Source organism: Monodon monoceros, unplaced genomic scaffold (genome assembly GCF_005190385.1).
Source record: "Monodon monoceros isolate NGI ecotype Baffin Bay Population unplaced genomic scaffold, NGI_Narwhal_1 Super_Scaffold_12, whole genome shotgun sequence".
Lineage (NCBI taxonomy): Eukaryota > Metazoa > Chordata > Mammalia > Artiodactyla > Monodontidae > Monodon > Monodon monoceros.
The window spans coordinates 127400868-127422835 of NW_021703768.1; the positions used below are offsets into that span (position 1 = coordinate 127400868).

At 41.3% G+C, this 21968-nt stretch overlaps 1 protein-coding gene across 4 annotated transcripts in view; it reads right to left on the reverse strand.

Moving 5' to 3' along the window:
• The window catches only part of SLC36A2 (solute carrier family 36 member 2), a 74939-nt gene that overhangs the window by 35093 nt on the left and 17878 nt on the right, over positions 1–21968 (reverse strand). For 3 of the 4 annotated variants that reach the window (XM_029218354.1, XM_029218352.1, XM_029218353.1), the window contains one exon: positions 970–1205. The gene's annotated coding sequence lies outside the window, so the exon portion shown is untranslated. Of the gene's footprint in view, positions 1–969; positions 1206–21968 lie in introns of those variants that run through there. The other variant, XM_029218356.1, reaches the window with a different exon arrangement.

The following is a 21968-nucleotide window of genomic DNA, read 5'->3' on the forward strand; positions in this document are numbered from 1 at the left end:
GGGCAACAGTTAGATCAATTAATCAAGTTAAAAGATTGACAAAAGGGCCTGAGTCCCTTGGCTCAACCCATCACTGTGGACCCCAAAGCCTTTTACACAAAAATGGGTAAAATGGCCAGGGGATAAAAATGAAAGTTTCTGAGACTCAATGTAAGACCAAGTCTTGTTAATGGGTCCTAATGGAGCTAAAGTTAAAGGTATAAGAGCTAATAAAATTGAGATGAAAGTTGATAAAAATTGAAGGGCTTTATGTAAGATGGTTACATCTCTTTTGCCTAATTATATTGTGGGATAGACATTATGTCTCACTGGGGAATACTTGCACAGTATTCCTGGTACTAGAAGACAAGGTGTATAAATCTGCCCCCCAATCAATATTAATTAAAATACTAAAAGAAACCAAGAGAGTTACCAGAGCCCACACAATATGAAGTAAAAACTGGGGGCTAATATTCAGGGGATAATAAAAGCAATAATGGAGACTTTTTTTCCCCTACGGTAAATTGCTCTGGGTTTAACTTGTGCACTCAGAAAGTGGGCCTTTGTTGAATGCTTTGTGCAAACTTCTGGAAACATAATAAATTGAATCCTAAAGTTCTAGAACACAGAGCCCTTGATTTTCAGTTTAGTGGGAAATCTACTTGCTGATATTAAAAAAAAAATCAAATTAAGGAAAATGTAGTCTAGCAAATCAATCTTCTGATATAATTTAGGTGGCAGACCAGTTCTTTGGGGGAATTAAAAGCAGGTATCTTTGTCTTGCAAATCTATACAAATCAGAAATGTAAATATAGCCCACAATAACCTGAGACTGAGCCTAATTAGCTCAATCAGATAGAACCTGAAACCAAAGGGGGAAAAAAAAAAAGGGAAAAAGAAGGTTTTAAAACTCAAACTGCTAGAAAGTCTCCCTCACCCAAAATCTTAATTCACAGTCTCCATAAAGATTTATTAAGAACAAATACAAACCTTAAAAGTCTTCTCCACAGGACTTCCCTGGTGGTCCAGTAGGTGAGACTCCGCGCTCCCAATGCAGGGGGCCTGGGTTCAATCCCTGGTTGGAGAAATAGATGCTGCGTGCATGCCGCAGGATGCTCTAAGCCTGCAGGCCACAAGTGAGTACACATGCCACAACTAAGAGTCTGCATGCCACAACTAAAGATCCCGCATGCCACAGTGAAGATCCTGTGTGCCACAACGAAGACCTGGAGCAGCCAAAGTAAATAAATAAAAATAAGATTAAAAAGTCTTCTCCACAAATAGTAAAAAAGCCTTAGTCATCTAAGCAAATAAATTTAACTTATTCCAACGGTTATTTATAAACTAGTAAGTTTAAACTGTATCATTAATACCTGATTCATGACTAAGTTTTAAAATGAAGCTATGAGATCTCTGAAAATGTCTGTTTATATTCTGTGTGTCCATTATACATGTGATATGTCTCTACCTTCAGATAGTATTATCAAATTTATAAAAGAGCTCTATTTAACTGACTTAAAAGTGCTTACAAATTAAATATTTCTAAATGTAACAGAAACTAACCCAAATGAATTTCAAGTTCACATGATCTAGGAAATATTCAATATTAAGTTAATATTTGTTATTAGAGCTTGTTGGTTTAATTAATACAGGTTTACTAAAAGTCAAATAAGGTTATATTATCTCTCTTACAAAATTCACCAGTAAGGGGCTTCCCTGGTGGCACAGTGGTTTAGAGTCCGCCTGCCGATGCAGGGGACACGGGTTCGTGCCCCAGTCCGGGAAGATCCCACATGCCACGGAGCAGCTAGGCCCGTGAGCCATGGCCGCTAAGCCTGCGTGTCCGGAGCCTGTGCTCCACAACGGGAGAGGCCACAACAGTGAGAAGCCCGCGTACCACAAAGAAGAAAAAAAAAAAAAATTCACCAGTAAGGACTTCCCTGGTGGTGCAGTGGTTAAGAATTCACCTGCCAGTGCAGGAGACACAGGTTTGAGCCCTGCTCTGGGAAGATCCCACATGCCACGGAGCAACTAAGCCCGCGAGCCACAACTACTGAGCCTGCACGCCTAGAGCCCGTGCTTTACAACAAGAGAAACCACAGCAATGAGAAGCCCACGCACTGCAATGAAGAGTAGCCCCCGCGTGCTGCAACTAGAGAAAGGCTGCGTGCAGCAATAAAGACCCAACGCAGCCAAAAATAAAGTATTAATTAATTAATTGATCAATTAAAATAAATAAATAAAATTCACTGGTAAGAAAAATAGCTTAGAATGATGGCTGAGTTGGTCTAATGTCTCATAAAAGTTTCATGGGTAATCTAAACATAATTGTTGGGAACAAGTGAATTAAATAGATATAAATGGGGTAAGAACTTTCAGGTGATCTCTTTAAGAATACTTACATGTTATGGTATGTCTACTTAAAATTAACTTTCTCCAGATTTTTGGTAACTTGAAACCTGAGAGTTTTGCTAAGTTAAGTTAAATGATGGAAGTTCATTAAATATCTAGATCATTCCCAAATAAGATACTGAAACATTAATTACTGAACATAAGCTTCCTTTTAAAGAGAAGCTAAAGATATTTAGGACTGAAATTTCAGTGTAGCACCAGGGTGCTACAGTGAATTTTTTCTATAAAAATAGCACATTAAAAAAATCATAAATAATATTTATAAGTTTACCAATCTATAGAACGCTAATGTAAAAGACAGTTCATAATTGCTTCCTTCTTGGTTTTCACTAGAAATTAAGTGAAAATAAGGAAAACACTTTTATATGAAAGGAAAAGGTATACGGAATGGAAATGCATTTTGCTAAGAGAAAAGAAAGTAATTTTGTCCTGGAGAGAGACAAAGAAAGGGAAAACACAGGACAAAATCTCAAGGTGAAAAAGAAAGTTTTAGAAGGTTTGTGGGAAAGGAAACCCAAGAAAAGTTTTGTACGTGGTCAAGACTGGCTAATATTGGCCTCTCGCCTTCTGAGATGGCCCACACTCTGTCTGTGGAGTGTCTATCTCCCTGAATGAGGCTTCTTTCACTTTGGTTCACCCTTGAATTCTTTCCTGTGCTGAGCCAAGAACCCATACTCAGCAGCCATCCTAGGGATTCGCCTGAGACCTGGGTGGGATGTGACCACCCTCTCATGCCCCACTTTCTTTCCTGCACTAATTTTGTGATCTAAGCCTGGCTGCAATGCTTGTCCTTGAATAGTTCTCAGTAACTAATGATCTTAAGGGAACAAAGGAATGCAGGAACAGAGAAATGGCAGTCAAACAACCGTGTGGTGGTAAAGCAGAGTCTTAGTTCCTCCCGAAGGATATACATAATAATACATCTTTGAGTTCTGCAGGAACTGAGGGTCCCCCACCCACATGGAGGACAGAATGATGATGTGGAACCTCTTGATTTCAACCAACTAAAGCTTGCACTCTGTCAACCTCTGCCCCAATTCTATGCTGGATTTTCCTCTGCTGAAGCCCCCTCATGAATATGCATGTACCCTTAGCTTAAAATGTCCCCAGTTTAGCTGTCTAGGGAGACACTGCTGTGGAAAAGATCCTCAGTGTTCTCCTTACTTGCTGCAAGTAATAATTAATCCTTCCTTCTCTCGGGAAAAAAAAAGAAAGAAAGACTGGATAATAGTGAAATTTAATTGCGCAAATAAATTTTAATATTAAAAGTAAGCTGGTACAAAAACTAGAATTCGGTTTTCTCTCTATGTTAAGAGAACAAAGTTTTCTTAGAATACTGATCTGCTTTTGGTAACATATTGTAAAGTTTCTTTACCGTTTAAGCAATCTGGTATAACTTTCTATAGTTGTCTTTAAAATCTTTTATTGTCACTTTGGTTGAATGAATAAGTATTATTTCACAGTGACCTGCGATCCCATTTGACCAAGTGTTTTAAAACCCTTTGTTATCTTTGACAAACTTTCCCAAGTCAAATTCTAAATGAAGTTGTTTTTTTGTTTTGTTTTTTTCTTGTGGTACGCGGGCCTCTCACTGCTGTGGCCTCTTCCGTTGCGGAGCACAGGCTCCGGACGCGCAGGCTCAGCGGCCATGGCTCACGGGCCCAGCCGCTCCGCGGCATGTGGGATCTTCCCGGACCGGGACACGAACCTGTGTCCCCTGCGTCAGCAGGCGGACTCTCAACCACTGCACCACCAGGGAAGCCCCTTCCCTAGATTATTGGGACCAGACATCATCAGATTAGTTTCCTTCTGGTAAAAAGTAAAAGTCAAGAGCTGTGGATAGAGTTCGTTCACATCAAAAGGAAGGAAGGAAGCCAATACACAGAGTCAACCTGAGCAGAGGCTCGGGAAGCCCTGATATGACCTGACTCCTGGGTGTGTCTGCTCCCACCTCTGACTGCCTCAGGATTCTTCCTGGGGCTTGACCGTTCCATGAACATTCCCAAGATCTTTCTCATACAGTCTCCTTTTGTTCCCCATTTACTTTAGGTTGAGTTGAATGAGAGCCCTTATTACAGTTTTTCCCTAAAAACAAAATACCTAGTTGTTGTGGGGAAAAGAAACCCTTCTTAATATCAGTAACCTGCTCCTAAAATTTTGACCTGTGCAAACATGCCTGATAATCAAGTTCCTATTATTTTGAATTGGAAAGATTATGTCACATGACACATCAACCCAAACACTCAGCCAATTTTTGAAACATAACTAAAACTCAGTAGAGTGTCACTATATACGTAATTAACTGATGTTAGGCTATAAATGCTTACAATGTGATTCTGAACACAAATTAATGTGCTTGTTACAAAAAGTTGCTTTGTTTACAGTAACATCTTCCATATCCTCTTTGTGGACATTTGTTCTGTGTTCTAGGCTGTCTGTGTGGGATTCTAACATTTCGCTGTGTCTGGGATGTAAGACAGTGTAAGAAATATCTCAAGATATTTCTCACAGATTGTTTTGTTAAACCTGTTGTATTGAGTCTGGGGACATAAATGTAAATGTTTCCTAAATAAATATTGTACAGAAAAATTATAGTGGGAGAGATATATTTATGCTATGAAGTTTGGGCATTAAAAAATAGTGAGGGACTTCTCTGTTGGTGAGGTGGTTAAGAATCCGCCTGCCAATGCAGGGGACACGGGTTTGAGCTCTGGTCCGGGAAGATCCCACATGCCGCGGAGCAACTAAGCCTGTGCGCCACAACTACTGAGCCCGCGTGCCACAACTACTGAAGCCCACGCGCCTAAAGCCTGTGCTCCGCAACAAGAGAATCCACTGCAATGAGAAGCCCACGCACAGCAACGAAGAGTAACCCCTGCTCACTGCAACTAGAGAAAGCCTGCGCGTAGCAACTAAGACCCAACACAGCCAAAAATAAATAATTAAATAGATAGATAGATAAAACTAGTACCTTACCTTAAAAAAAAAAAAAAGAGAGAGAGAAATATTCCATTAGGTGTTGACTTAAAAAATTATTCACAACCTAAAAGTTGAGAGTTAGGTTTTACTCGGAGGGAATTTTTTGGACTCAAGTCCAGAAGGCAGCATCTCAAGTTACCCTGAGAGAACTGCTCTGAGGAGGTGAGGGGGGGAGCCAGGTTATACAGAAGTTTTTGCAACCAAGGGCAGGTAGTCGGGAACATCAGAAGATTATTGTTAATTAAAGAAGACCAGATATCTCAAGTTAAGGAATTTAGCGCCTTTCTATGTATGGGAAGGTGCAAGAGTCTGGGCTCCCTGAACTAATTCCTTGGATATGTACCTCAGCTATCTGGGCCAGTATCCTGTATTTTCAAGTCCTGAGTTTCCTCAGAGCTCACCGTAGGGAGTGGCCCCAGTCTGATGGCTGCTAGATGGCAGGTTACAAACCTTCTATATAACCTGCCTGTTCAGAGCAGTTTCTCAGAGCTATCTGAAACTCTGTCTCCTCGGATGCAGTGCTCATTTTGCCCCAAATAAAACTTAACTCACAACTCTCACGTTGTGCATTTTTTTTAAGTCAACAGTTATGGTGACCATGAGCAAGGGACCCAGAGTGGACTCCTCTCCTTTGCCTGAACTCTATGAGGAACCGGAGGCTTGGTACCAGCAGAGGCCCCTTGTGCCCGTCCACCTCCTTGGAGAGTTCAGACGAATTTGGGTAAGTCTCTCCTGGTTCTCGGATCTCCCATGTTGGTTGATGATCCTGAGTTGTATTTGGTGGTGTATAGCGGGTACCTGCCCCCGCCCAGGCTTTGGTTGAAAGGTACCAGGGAAATACCCACCCAGTTGAAAGATACTGGGAGGGTAGAGTGGGGGGAGTGCCCGGTCGAAAGAAACCAGGGTTTGCTCAGTTGTAGGAGACTGAGTGGTTGGCTGAGTAGTTAGGTAAGAGGTTGATCTGACGCTTTTCCTCAGTTTGGCTACCTTAATAGAATTTGTCGGGATAAAAGTGAAGATATTACATGAGAGCCTCGCTCTAAAGAAAAGGGACAAGACTGCCCCCGGCCGGTTACAGCTTTCTCAGGCAAGTGAGAAATTTACGGGAGTGGTGGAGGCAGAGGCCTCATACCCGTGCAGTGGTCCCATAGGGAAATCTACTCATTCATTAAAGCACTTGCTCGTCCAGGGGTCGCGGACAAGAATTGGCCATTCAGTGATCCAAGCACCTGCAGTGGTCTTAGACCACAGAAGGGAGAAGAGGGCTGAAACGACTCTAGGGTGATGCCTAGAGGAGTAAAGCTCACAAGCAGCACACTGGCCCATGACACAACTTCACTAGTAAATTTCATCCCTGACAAATTCAACTTAAAATGGGAAACAGAATCTCTCAAACAGAGAAACGAGGGGCATCAGAAAACCGACCTCCGACTAACACCCCAGCCAGATTCATGTACAACACTGTACAGAGCTCATACTTACAAGTACCTAGTTAATTGGGGAAATTATACTAAAGGAGATCTCAACCTAAAATGGCCAAATTTAGGTTCTTCAGATATTCCAAAATTGCTATATTTGTGTGCACAGTTAGAAAAAGCCGGCCATAAGACCAACCAGACTGAATGGAAAGCTTACACTGATTGGTACCTAGAAGCTTCTAAAAGAGAAAATGATAGAGTAACTTTTTGAAACCATCAGAGCTAAAAAAGGCTGCTAGCACTCTGTCTTTGACTCTGTCTCTCCCTCTGCTCCTCCCATGTATCCTTTCCTATCAGAATTCCCTGGTCCAGACGCTATCTCTTTTTCTCTTCCAACTCTTCCACTTCCTGCTGCTCCCTCTTCCCCAGCAACGGAAGATAAAAAATCAGAAGTGATTATAGCTCTCTTTAAGGAGAAAACTATTACAGGGAGAGGTGAGCCATCCTTGGTGCTTAGGTACACACCCTGGACCGAAACAGAACTTAGAGCCTTGGCTAAGGAACTTCCCGATCCAAGTCAAGATCCATTGGGATTTGCTGGGACTTCCCTGGTGGTCCAGTGGGTAAGACTCTGCGCTCCCAATGCAGGGGGCCCAGGTTCGATCCCTGGTCGGGGAACTAGATCCTGCATGCATGCCGCAACTAAGAAAGCCGCATGCCGCAACTAAGAAGGCCGCATGCCGCAAATAAGAAGGCCACATGCCGCAACTAAGAGCCCATGTGCTGCAACTAAGACCCGGTGCAGCCAAAATAAATAAATAAGTATTAAAAAAAAAATCCATTGGGATTTGCTAAGGAATTTGAGTTAACCATTTGGACCTATGAGCCCGGGTTTTCAGATCTATATCAATTAGTATTTACTTAATTGGAAATTAAAGTAAATCTCGCCCTAAAAATGAAGAGGCCCTTTTAGTGCAGAGGCAGTTAAGTTAAATTAAGGTTAAAAAGGTGACTTGAAAAAAATACCTTTTCAGAATTCTGACTTTAAACAAAGTCCTTGTAAAGGGAAACCTGCATTTCTCTTCCTGTGTCTTTGAGATGTATATGTTCTACCTGATCTTCCTAGGACATTCCATGTATGTCTATATGTGTATGTATATGTTTGGAAAACTTGACCTCTGCCATACTGTTTCTGAGAGTAAACTCTCGTATTTTACTTTGGTTACAATCTCCCCCACTCTCTTATGGGGAAGCCTCTTGCGTCTTAATGATTTGAATCACTATAAATACATATATGTTTTTAATGGCCAAATGATGGATCCTTTTAAAACTGGAGAAACTAACAAATTGGTGAATCTAGTGCACTCTTATTATAAACAACTGTTTTACTGGTACCTATAAAAACAAAAAAAATCAAATTAAAGGTGGAAAAAAGAAATACATCTAATGATTAACCTAAGAACTTCTTTAGTTTAAAACAAGTAAGAAAAACTGGTTTGGGAAACTTCATTCCTGATCTTTGCTTTCCCTCAGTGCGTCTTACAGATGCTCATAAAAACATTAGAATAATTAATGTTAACAGGAAAAATCCTGTAAGGAAAGTCTGGATACTATTTCCACCAAGGTAGAAATTTTAAAGGAATTATCTCAAATAAATAAAGAAATCTTTAGATGGTTATTTAAAATGGGATAAATAAAATGGACATTTATGTAATTAAAACACAAGGTATCTGACATTACTACATGACCTAAGGTTAAATGGGTCAAAAGGGACGCCCCTACTGGTCCCCAACATTAAAAGCCAAACAAGTCTGTTCTATTTACCCCAGTTTTAAAATATATTTAAGGGGCTAGAAAAAAAATTTTTTTTTAACGCTGAGATACTTGACCAACAACGATTTGGGACAACAGCTAGGCCAAAGGGTCTGAGCTCCTTGGCTCAACCCCACTCCGGGGATCCCAGAGCCTTTTATATAAAAATAGATAAAATAGGGAACAAAAAAAAGAAAAACTTCTAGAACTCCTCCTGTAAGCTTGTTGATTGGATCCTAATGAAAAGTAAAAGTATAAAGTTGACGGCATTGAGATGCAAATATATAAAACTGGTATATTTAAATGGACTTTATATAAGATGGATACATCTGTTTTGTTTAATTATATTGTGGGATAGGCATGCTTCACTAGAAAATACCTCCCCTACATGGTATTATAAGACAAGGCATATAAATCCGCCCCTCAGGAAATATTAATTGAACATACTAAAAGACACCAATAGTGTTACCTGAGCCATAAAAATAAGTAAAACTGGGAAGTAACATTCAAGGACTAATAAAAAGAAAAACAGTGATTTTGCTCTGGCTTAAGTTGTAAACTCAGAAAGAAGGTCTTTGCTGAATGCTTTATACAAACCATTAAAGGCATGAGAAATTAAACACTAAAGTTCTCGAACACAGAACTCATAAAATAAATTTCAGTTTAGTTAGAAATCTTGTCACTGAAAAAACCTTTTAGTATGGTTTAGGTTACAAACCTGTTCTTTGGGAAACTAAAAGCAACTGTCTTTCTCCTGCAAATCTCTACAAACGGAAAATGCAAATACAGGCCACAAGGAACTGAGGCTGAGCCTAATTAGCTCAGTCTGGCAAGACCTGAAACCAAGGAAAAAAAATAGCAAAGTGGCAGTTTTAAAATTCAAACCGCTGGGAATGCTCCCTCAGCCAAACTTTACAAATAGTAAAGCCTTAGTCATCTGAGCAAGCAACTTTAACGTATTCCAACTGTTCTTTGTAAACTGGTAAGTTTATATTGTAATACCTGATTCATAACTTTTTTTTTTAAGTGAAGCCATGAGCTCTCTAGTTTTGCCTGTTTATGTCTATGTACACATTATATATATGGAATATCTCTACCTCTGGAAAGTATTATCAAAATTGAATTTATAAAGAGCTCTATTTAATTTTAAAAGAAAATGATTACAAATAAAGAAACCGGCCAAAATGACTTTCAGGTTCACATGAACTGGGAAATATTCAATACGAAGTTGATATCTGGTATTAAAGTTTGTTTGTTGATCTAATTAATAGACATATCCTTAGTCATCAACATTAAGTATAATGCTTTATTACCCAGGTTTAATAGAAGTCAAATAAGACCTTATTATACCTGTTGCAAGGAAATAACTTGATATGCTGAAACTTTAAAGTAAATGTAAATGAGATAAGAACTTTTGGGTAAACTCTTTAAAATTAATTATATTTTAGAAATGTCTAGTTAAAATGATCTTTACAGATACTTGATACCTTAAAGTTCTAGAGTTCTGCTAATTTAAGTGATGGAAGTTTGTTAAATAGCTAGATAATTTCCAAAAAAATAAGATACTGAGACATCAATTACTAAATAGAGAAACTAAAGGTATTTAGGACTATTAATGAAAATGTTTGGTGCCACCCTGAGATGTCCTCTATAAGAAAACAAATGTTTTTAGAAATCATCACTGGTATTTATGTCCACCAATCTACAGAATGCTAATGTGAAAGACAGTTCATAATTGCTTACTTCTTAACTTTCACTAGAAATTAAGGTTTTTAAGAGTTGAGGATTCCAATTTAAACATGTAATTAAAGCTAACAGGAATAATACGGAAACATTTCAGTGTACAGTAGGAAAGTAGAATGTGCGTTTTCAGTAAAGAAGGTTTGAGGAATGGAATTACATTTTATTGAGGGAAAAGAAAAAAAATATGTCTTAGGGCTGGTTGGTTTATTTGGATAAAAAAATAAGGGACAGGCTGATATAAAGACAGAAGTGATGAAAGGTTGTGGAAGAAAACCCTGAGGGGGGGAAAAAGTTTTATACATGGTCAGGATTAACTAAATTTAGATTGAAGTTAATTAAGTAAATAGATTTTGTTGTTAAATAAGCCGGTACAAGACTGGAATTTGAACAAAGTTTCTCAGAGTGCTCCTTTTTGATAACAGATTGTGTGAGTTTCTGTGCCCTTAAGTAATCTTTTTGTGACTTTGGTTAAATGAATAAATATTGTTTCACAGTGACCTGTTATATTTTAAAATGTTTTGATATTTTTAACAAACTTCCCAAATACTAAAATCCAATTAAAGCTCTTTTAGCCTCCAGCTGACTCTGGGATGCTTTGAAGGAACATGTCAGACATCTTAGAGAGGAATGTTAAACTAAGTTTATTTCGTATGTTTAATTACTTCAGAAACAATGTCAAGAGACTGGAGATGAAAATTAGGTTATAGTGTATGGATAAATGTCATTAATATAGATATTCCAAAATTTATATGGAATTCCTAACATTGGTATGCCCTGATATAACGTTATCAGTCATAATTCCGGTTATTCTAAAATGTTATATGTCACAGAAATATCCACGTTTCCTACTAATTGCCTTGTACTCAAATCTTTAACCACGTTATTTTAAGTTTTGTCCTGATGCTTTTACAAAATGAAGATTTTCAAGACTCATAAAAAGAACTTTTTTTTAACAAACATAAGTTTCTGATGGCCTTTACTGTGTAACAAATGACGCAAAACCTGATTACTTCATCCAGATCAACAGGAATCAATTACATGGGACTGAATGAACTGACGAATATGATTTATAACTTTTATGAATTTGGGAAGTATACTAGCTTTAATCTTTGTTTTTCAGAAAAAACTTTTCTCTTATGCTATGACATACAACTTGATAAAGTATACCTTTGTAAACAAAGATAAAACATTTATCTTTTTCTCTGTACCTGATCCTGCCCATAATTTGGCTTCTCCAGCTGGCTCTCCTATGGACTTGATGGTTTACTACAACTAGTTATACTAATCCTTGTTTTAATTTGTTCCTTATTTCCGAATTGTTGATGATTTGTGTCTCCCTGCTGCACTATGACTTTGTCAATATTACTAGCTGCATTACTTATATCCTGTCTATCTTATAAGATTGTTGTCTCTTACAGTACTTAGTGGGTAACCAGGCCTCCAACAAATTTGATGATGGCTAAACATCTTGAAAAAATCAATCACATTTATGACTCTTATAAAATAATTGTAATAGTGTGATTTTAGGTATGGGAAGAAACGATAAGGAAAAATATTTCCTAGATCATAGTAGACTAGTAAGACAGAGGATCCAGAGAATCTTTAATTACCAACAGGGCCTAATCCAAAAATTACACCTGGAATGGCATAGCAACAAGAAGTTTCTCCTGATCTGGGATGAGCCTCCCAGCGCTGTGGGACAAAATTTGGTCATGAAATGTCTCCCAAACATTGATCAAATTTCTGACCAAAAGGAGGGACTGATAAATGGAATATTTAAACAAAGGACGTCACACTCATCAGTGATTGCAGCCCTCCAATGTGAGCCGGTGAGCCCTGAGGAAACTCAGGAAGGAAAGAATACCTGCTACCAGGCAGCCATCAGATTGCAGCCACTCCCTACTGTGAACCTTGAGGAAACTAAGAATATGAAAATATAGGATACTGTCCCTAGATAGCTGAGATGCATATCAAAGGAATGAGTTCAGTGAGCTGAGACACTTGCATCTTCCCATACACAGAAAAGTGCTAAACTCCTTAACTTGGGGTATCTGGTTTTCTTTAATTAACAATAATCTTTTGATGTTCCCAACTACCTGCCCTTTGTTGCAAAACTTCTATATAACCTGGCTCCCCCCCCTCACCTCCTTGAAGTAGTTCTCTCAGGGTTACTTGAGGTGCTGCCTCCTGGACTTGAGTCCTAAAAATTCCCACTGGATAAAACATAACTCTCAACTTTCAGGTTGTGAATATTTTTTAAATCAACAGGTGGTTGATGGAAACTAAACTTTTGGTGGTGAGAAGTCGAAATATAATGTCCTACACATGAAATTTATATAATGTTATAAATCAATGTTACCTCAATAAACTAAAAAATTTTTTAAAATAAATAAATTAAAGGAAAAAAATAAATCTACCTTTTTTTTTTTTAATAGGGTTGAATTGAGAAGGTTAAAATAAGGTGGCGATTCTGCTGTGTGGATCAGGGAACAATACCCAGAGGAGGTGAGCATGTAGAACGGATGTAATTTAGACCAGCGGTCCCCCAACTTTTTTGGCACCAGGGACTGGTTTCGTGGAAGACAATTTTTCCATGGAGCAGGTCGGTGGGGGGGACGGTTTCAGGATGATTCAAGCGCATTACATTTAGTGTGCACTTTGTTTCTGTTATTATTACACTGTAATATATAACGAAATAATTATACAACTCACCATAATGCAGAACCAGTGGGAGCCCTGAGCTTGTTTTCCTGCAACTAGATGGTCCCATCTGGGGGTGATGGGAGACAGCGGCACCCGAAGTGTGTTGCTTATGTGTAGTCTACTCCATGATCTCGTTTTGGTTGCTGTCACTGCAGAAAACTCTGCTTCACAAAGACAGGATGTTGGAAATGGAAGCAGGCTTTTCAGTGCTTTTGTGGCAATCTCAAGATATTCCGCCTTGACCTTAATACAGAATGTATGGAGATTTGAAGTTGTCTCAAACATGCTTTTAAGGCCACCATCATTTGCGATCTCAAGCAGTTGATCCTCTTCTAGCACGGACAAAGTTGATTCACCTGGCTTATTCACAAATGGGTCTCAGATCCTTTCCTTCTCATTTTGGGGGTCTTTTGTGGTTGGGAAATTATGCTTAAACCCTTTTGAAAGCTGAGATAGGTGATCATGCACCAGCTGGGAGAAAGAAGGCCCTGGGTCAGCCTCTTTCAAAATCTCTGCCAATGTTTGAAACATGTCAAAAATTCCAACGTTCACTTGTCGCCCCCCACCCCCCAATTCCAGTTTGGCTTTGAATACAGCCACTTAATCTGCCGACTTCAGCACAGTTGTCGTTCTCCTCTGAAGTGACAGATTGAGTTCGTCGAGCAGGTTGAATATGTCACACCAGTAAGGAAGTTTTGTGACCCATTCTGTGTCACTGAAATGTGCTGCCAGTGGTGACTGTTTTTCTAAAAGAAATCTCTGGAGCAGCTCTTGTAACTCAAAAATTCTAGGCAGAGATCTACCTTTAGAAGCCATCTCACTTCTGTGTATAAGAGACGACATGTGTGTGTGTGTGTGTGCTCTGTGTCCATCTCCTCACAGAGCTGCATGAACAGATGTGAGTTAAGGGCATGTACTTTAATGTGACTGATACTTTTAATCACATCCTGCAAAACATTGTTAAGTTCAGGTGACATTTTTTGGCTAGCCAGCACTTCTCTATGGATGACACAGTGTACAGACCCACATTCAGAAGTGACCTCTTTGACCCGAGTAGTGAAACCAGAAAGCCATCCTGCCATGGCAGCTGCTGCATCCGTGCATGTACCGACACAAAATGACCAATTCAGTTTTCCTGACATGTAATCATTCAAAGACTCGAATAGTTTTGCAGCTGCGGTGTTGACTGGCAACAAAAGTGCACATAACATATCCTCATGAACATCCTCCTGAAAAATATATTGCACAAAAACAAGCATTGTTGTCTTGTTGTCAACATCGGTAGACTCGTCAACCTGGATTGCATACCATGGTGACTCATTAAGCCTCTCTAACAATTGTGCCTCAGTATCCTCTGCTATTTCATCGTCTAGTTATGGTGCTAGCCGAAAGAGGAACACGTGCCACCTTTTGAACTGCAGCCTCTCCTAAATTTTTACGACAAATGTCCTTAGCAGACGGCAGGATCAACTCTTCACCAACAGTAAAGGGCTTCTTAGCTTTAGCAATGCGGTTAGCCACTAAGAATGATGCTCTCAGCGCAGACACATTTGATGAAGTGGTGGTCTTCAATAATTGCTTGTTCTTCGTGTTCACATGTTTTTCTTTTGAAAAACTCCAAAGACTTGTCTTTTAATGCAGGGTGCTTGGTCACCATGTGGTGAAGCAGTTTTAAAGTTTTCATGGCTTTGTTGGATAGCCAGTTGCCACATATTATACAAAGCGGTCTTGGAGAATGTGAATCACCTGTTGCAATGAACCTGTAATTTAAGTAGGACTCTTGGTATTTTCTTTTAAATGCAGCTTTCTTTTTGTTGGAGGTCTTAGAGTCTTCTGCTGTCTCATCATTGGGTCTTTCCCCCTTTTCAAAGAAGCTCCCCAGCGACATTTGTTTTTCACTCATTTTGGCTAGGGTTAGCTTGTGGACTTACCAAAACTGTGACTGAGACAAGTGTGCAGTGTGGGAAAGAGGCGTGGATGGAAGTGGTAAAGAAAATAATGGGCAGGCCACACCCGAGCTAAAATAAGTGTCAGATTCTGACTTAAAGCCTGCCATCAGATGCAGCTGTACAACTGAAGTACATCAACTCACTTGCCACCAGATGCAGCTTAATTGTCACTTGCCACTCACCGATAGGGTTTTGATATGTCTGCAAGCAATTGATTTACTATGGTCTCTATGCAGTCGAACCTCTCTGCTAATGATAATCTGTATTTGCAGCCGCTGCCAGCGCTAGCATCACCACCTCAGCTCCACTGAAGATCGTCAGGCATTAGATTCTCATATGGAGCGCGCAACCTAGATCCCTCACGTGCACAGTTCACAGCAGGGTTCGCGCTGCTATGAGAATCTAATGCTGCCGTTGATCTGACAGGAGGCAGAGCTCAGGTGGTAATGCGAGTGATGGGGAGCAGCTGTAAATACAGAAGAAGCTTCGCTCGCTCACCCGCCACTCACCTCCTGCTGTGTGGCCTGGTTCCTAACAGGCCACGGACCGGTACCTGTCCGTGGCCCGGGGGTTGGGGACCCCTGATTTAGATATTCGGAGAGAGAGAGTGGAGGAGGAAGGACACTGCATGTGAGAAGAACAGCAGAAGTAAAGGCTCAGTTGTGGGAAAGAGGAGATATATGTGGGAGCACTAGAGAACTCACGTTTTGGAGCATAGGACACATACAGAAGAGAAGTGGAAAATCAGGCTGGATGCTAGGTGGGGGCCAGGTCGCCCAAAGCCTTATGAGCCAGATTAGAATATATCCTGTGCGGTAGGGAGACCTTGAAGATTCTCAAGTAGAAAAGGTATGCTCGGGTTTTATCTGTTGCTGCTTTGAGATAAGGACTGAATTGTTTAGGCTTTCAAAAGCAAAGGCTCAATTGTTTAGGCTTTCACTAACTTGGTTGATTGGGAGGGAGCTGCTGGAAGCTCAAGCTGGCATATCTCCTGCCATCTTGCAATTCTGCTCCAGGGCTTTGCCCTACCTGTTTACACTTATCTACCACAAACATGAGGAACACAAAGAAGAATCCCAGCTAGTCCACAAGCAGGAGGAAGAACATGATTGCATGTGGGTGTTGGGAGGAGAAGGTTATTGGTTATAAAAAGAAGAAAGGCAGAGAGAAAATGGGGCTACTCACTGTGCTGGAGTTATTACCCTCTGCCTCACCTGTCTTGCCTGGGTGCCCTTGCTACCCACAGCCATAGGTAGGAAGCCTTGTGGCAGCCTCAGACCTCCTGCTGCTCAAGAAGAGGCAGGAATGCCCTGGCAGGCTCTTTTTACATGTGTCCAGGTGTGTTCCCAGGCAGAACCTCTGTGTCCAGGTAGTTATGGAGCCGAGGGCCTGCCTTGGCCTCCCTATCCCATTATCTGCTGCCCAGTCTCATCTGCTTGAAGAAGGAAGGCTCTGACCCCTGAAAATTCTGACTTGACTTGGACACTGAACGCTCTGCTCAGTGTTAGGCCATCTCTTGCCACATGGAATGCATCTGTTTCTTTTGGCTCGCCCATCTATGATCCATGCAGCAGCTATAGATATCTTTTAAAAATTATTGATTATGGGGACTTCCCTGGTGGCGCAGTGGTTGAAAGTCCACCTGCCGATGCAGGGGACATGGGTTCGTGCCCCGGTCCGGGAAGATCCTACATGCCGCGGAGCGGCTGGGCCTGTGAGCCATGGCCGCTGAGCCTGCGCGTCTGGAGCCTGTGCTCCGCAACGGGGGAGAGGCCACAACAGTGAGAGGCCCGCGTACCAAAAAAAAAAAAAAATATTATGTCATGCCCTTCCTCTGCTTACGACCCTTATGGAGCTTTCCTCTACTCTTGGAATAACATTCTAGCACATGATCGGCTCCGGCCTCCCTTTCCCTTCTTTCCTTCTACATCTCTTCCTCCTCACTCCGACGCGTCACCAGCTTCTGGAGGACTCTCAGCTCTTCCCACTCCATGGCCTTTTGCTGATACCATTCCCACGCCTCTTCATTTGGTCGGCTCTTGTCCTTCATATCTTGGCTTAAACTTCACGTCCTCGGACAGGTTTTCCCCATCCCCCTGTAGCTCTTATCCTAATTCATAATTATACATTTACTTCTTTTCTTATTTATTTTCTGTCTCTGCCACTAGGTCATGAAACTCCATCAAGGTAGGGATCATACCTGTTTCATTTATCCTTATCTCCCTAACAGCTAGCACGGTGCCTGATCTATAGTGAGTACTCGATTGACACTTGTTCAGTAAGTGGATGAATGAACTAATGAGTGAACGAGATGCTGGTTTCTCAGTGGATGCACTGATCTTCTAGGAAGTACACACAGGATCCATCTGACTTTGAGTCACTACATGCTGTTCAGGGTCATGAGCCATCTTATACTGCCCTTGGGCCTCCTTAGCCTGGCCCCTCTGCCTTTTGTGCTTACGTGCAACTTCTAGCTTCCTGGTCCTGGCTGCTGAAGCCAGTGGAGCTGAAGGGCCTCCATCGCCCACATCCTACACTTTGGTCCTATCCTGCCTTGGCCCTTGGCTCTTTCTGTGTAGGCTGGTCCACAATTAACAGAGTCAGTAAGGGTGACTAAAGATGTTTGCAGAGCACTTCAGATCACACGGCTGATTCAAGACCTGACCTCACGTCTCCTGGCTCCACAACAGTGATTTTCCTATTACACCCTGCTGCTTCCCAGACACCACAAAAATTGCTGGTCTTTGTGCTAGCAATGAAGATTATCATACACGCTACCCCTTACTACAACAGTTTTTACCCGGAGTGCAGGGATTCATACTCCCACGGGCACATCAGAATTTCAAGGAAATGAGAAGTAATGTGACTTTTTTCCCATTTAGTTAAAAAATATAGTGGTGATGAATGATTATTATACAACGGTCAAATGGTACAGAAGTATATACGTAAAAAAGGAACATCTGTATTCATACCCCTCTCCCCACTTCATCCCAATCTAATTCTCCTTCCCACTTCTTTCCTCAAAAGTAACTACTTTTAACAGTGTAGTGTGATTAAGTCCAGGCCTTTTTAATATATTTATAAATATTATGTATAAATAATTTATATACATATATATTAAATAGGTTATTTTTTAAAATCCTGTAGAGTTTTAAACACATATTCAATATTATTTTTAAAATTGTGTGTGTTGGGACTTCCCTGGTCGTCCAGTGGTTAAAAATTCGCCTTCCAATGCAGGGGAAGTGGGTTCGATCCCTGATCAGGAAACTAAGATCCCACATACTGTGGGGCAACTAAGCCCATGTGCTCTGGAGCCCATGCGCCACAACTAGAGAGAGGCCCGCATGCCACAACAAAGAGCCCTCTTGCCACAAGTAAGACCCGATGCAGCCAAATAAATATTTAAAAAATAAATAAATTAAATAAAACTGTGTGTGTTGAAAGTGAAAAAAGGACACTACTTTTGTGATGGAACAAACTCTCGGCTGATGGAGCACAGTCAAGAGGCCTTGTTCTGGTATGTGTATAAAGAGATGGCAGGAGAACCAGCAGAACCTGGGGCTAGAACTAAAGCAAAGGAAGTCTTCTTTGTGAGATGGCTCGGAGGCTCTCACCAGCAGCAAAAGCGGTAGGCACAGTTCATTAGGACACCCTTGTGGTGCAAGGCCACAGCCTATCACCTACAGTCTGACAGGACCGAGATGGAGATGACGATGTGGGCAGAAGGAAGGGAGTTGAGTAGGTATGTTAGGATGAAAAACAGGACAAAAATGGATTTGTGAAGACAATGAGAAGACAAGCCATAGACTAAGAGAAAATACTCGCAAAAGCATATCTGAAAAAGGACTGTTATCTCTCTTAAAACTCAACAATAAGAAAATGAACAACCCGATTAAAAAATGGGCAAAAGACCTGAACAGACCTTTCATCAAAAGAAGTGTACAGAAAGCAAAAAAAGCATACGAAAAGATGCTTCACTTCATGTGTCATCAGGGAAATGCAAGTTACAACAACATGGAGATATCACTACACACCTATTAGAATGGCCGAAATCCACAACACTGACAACATAAAATGCTGGTGAGAATGTGGAGTGACGAGAACACTCACACTGCTGGTGGGAATGCACAATGGTATGAAACAGCCACTTCGGAAAACTGTTTGGTGGTTTCTCACAATACTAAACAGATCCTTACCGTATGATTCAGCAATTGCATTCCTTGGTATCTTCTCAAATGAACTGAAAACTTTTGGCAACACAAAGACCTTACACGAATGTTTATAGCAGGTTTATTCATAAATGCCAAAACTTAGAAGCAACCACAACGTCCTTCAGTAGGTGGACAGATAAACTGTGGTATATTCAGACAGTGCAGTATTATTCAGCAGTAAAAAAAAAAAAAAATCAGCTATCAAGCCATAAAAAGACATGGAGGGCTTCCCTGGTGGCGCAGTGGTTAAGAATCCGCCTGCCAATGCAGGGGACACGGGTTCGAGCCCTGGTCCAGGAAGATCCCACATGCCGCGGAGCAACTAAGCCCGTGATCCACAACTACTGAGCCTGCGCTCTAGAGCCCGGGAGCCACAACTGCTGAGCCCGCGTGCCACAACTACTGAAGACTGTGTGCCTAGAACCTGGGCTCTGCAACAAGAGAAGCAGCCACAATGAGAAGCCTGCGCACCACAATAAAGAGTAGCCCCCGCTCGCCACAACTAGAGAAAGCCTGCGTGCAGCAACGAAGACCCAGTTCCGGCAAAAATAAATAAATAAAAAAGAAACAAAGTCTATTAAAGAAAACCCCGAAACCTCCAAATATTTAAGACATGTAGACAGGGGTACTAAGAACTCTAGTTTGATATTAATGATGTAAGTATATGACTAGTCTCACATGGACAGACAACAAGGTACTACAGAGAGTAGGCTGGAGCAGTAAGTAGCCAAAAGGAAAAGAGAAACAGGATAAAGAAAGGGCACCAAGCCCTCCTATCAGGGGCTCCATCAACACACTAGAGACTAGTAGTATACTAGCTGGCTATATATATTTGTGCTCCTGATACCTGCAAATAAAAAGATGCTAACCATTGTTTTAAAAAAAAAGAATTTGTAACTGCCCTTCTCCCCCATCCAGTGGGGCGTGTGAGGCACAGGAGCTCCCTGTGCTGGGAGCTCAGTGCCCAGTTTTCACCCTGGCATTGCCTCTGGTTTGCTGTGCAACCTGGGACAAGTCCCTTCCGCTCTCTAGGTCCATTTTCTCTTTGTGTAAAGTGGGCTTGCAATTCTCAAGGGTCTCTTATTTCTTAAGGTTGTATGCATTATTTCCTGGGAGCAGAACTTTTTGAACATTTCCTAAGATAAGGGTAATTAATTAGAGTAACCATTGATAAGGGTAATTAATTAGAGTAACCATTTACTAAGTATTATTGTCTCATTTAATCTAGAGAACAACTCTCTACTATTAGCCCTGTTTTACAGATGGGGCAACTGAGGCTTAGGGAAATTGACCAATGCCACAACGCTGATCAGTGGTGGCATCAGGGAACTTGACCAGTGCCACAGAGCTGATCAGTGGTGGCATCAGGATTCGAAGAAGGTAGACTCCTCTGCCCTCCCTCTCCACCACTCTGCAGGAAGAGCCTCTAGGTTCTGTGGCCTGGGAGAGGAGAACAGAGAATATAAAATAAAAGCACTTGATGTTAGACAGGAAATGGGTCTGACCTTGGACACTCTCCCAGTTACCTCTAACATCACAGAGAACAATGGCAGAGCCCGGAGGGCACAGCAAACTTCAGAGGATGGAGGGTGTGGAGGTTCCAACATCATTGGTGAAGGAAAGGCAGAGGACAGACTCTAGGGGCTGATCTCTGGAGATAAGAATGCATTTAGAGGAAGATAATATGGACTTATAAAACAAGGGAAAAATTAAAGGGTTATCACTCCACTAGACTGTTCAGAAAATTTAGAACTTTTCTTCTTTTTGTGAATCACAAATTTCTTTTTCCATGAGATAAAGAATTGATCCTCTCAGAGAAAAAGCAAACATTAATCATTAAGCTTTGCCTACAATTTCACGACGTTTATCAAATTCCTAAGAAGACCCATGGCCTAGGGAGACTCGTAAGAATCGTCAACCAATAATTATGTTAAAAGTAATAGTGGGGCTTCCCTGGTGGCGCAGTGGTTGAGAGTCCGCCTGCCGATGCAGGGGACACGGGTTCGTGCCCCGGTCCGGGAAGATCCCACATGCCGCGGAGTGGCTAGGCCCGTGAGCCATGGCCACTGAGCCTGCATGTCCGGAGCACGGGAGAGGCCACAGCAGTGAGAGGCCCGTGTACCGCAAAACAAACAAAAAACAAAAAAAACAAAAAAACCCCCAACCATTTAAGTGTCAAGTACTCTAACATTTACAAAATAACTTTGCATACATTACTTAATCTTTCCAATAAGTAGGCTGTTAGTCCCCACCGCCCCCCCCTTTTTTGTTTTGGCCAGCTGAGCACGGCATGTGGGATCTTAGCTCCTCGAGTGATAGGGATAGAGTAGGATAGTACTCTATCTTACTCTATCCATCACAGGTAGTTGTAGAAGTCCCAGTAGGGGATTATAGATAGAGAGGGAAACCTAGGGAACTTTGGGAGACCACTGTAAGTTAAAGATCGCTCAAGAACTATTGGGAACGTCATGCAACGAAGCAGGCTTGTTTAACTATAAAGCCATAAATAAAAACATGAGATATGCCCAGGTTATTAAGTGAAAGAAAAAAATGAGGTCTGCATTCTGCTGGTGGAGTTCAGCAAGACGGGGATCCTTAGGACCAAGGACAGGAATTTAAGGGAAAGGTGACATTCCAAAGTAGGAGACCCTCATTATACAGAAACCTGAGACTATTCAACATATTTTAGTATATGTTACCACCCTGCTGCTGATTTGAGTAAGCGCTATGACAGTGCTAATGTGACCTCATAGGGTCAA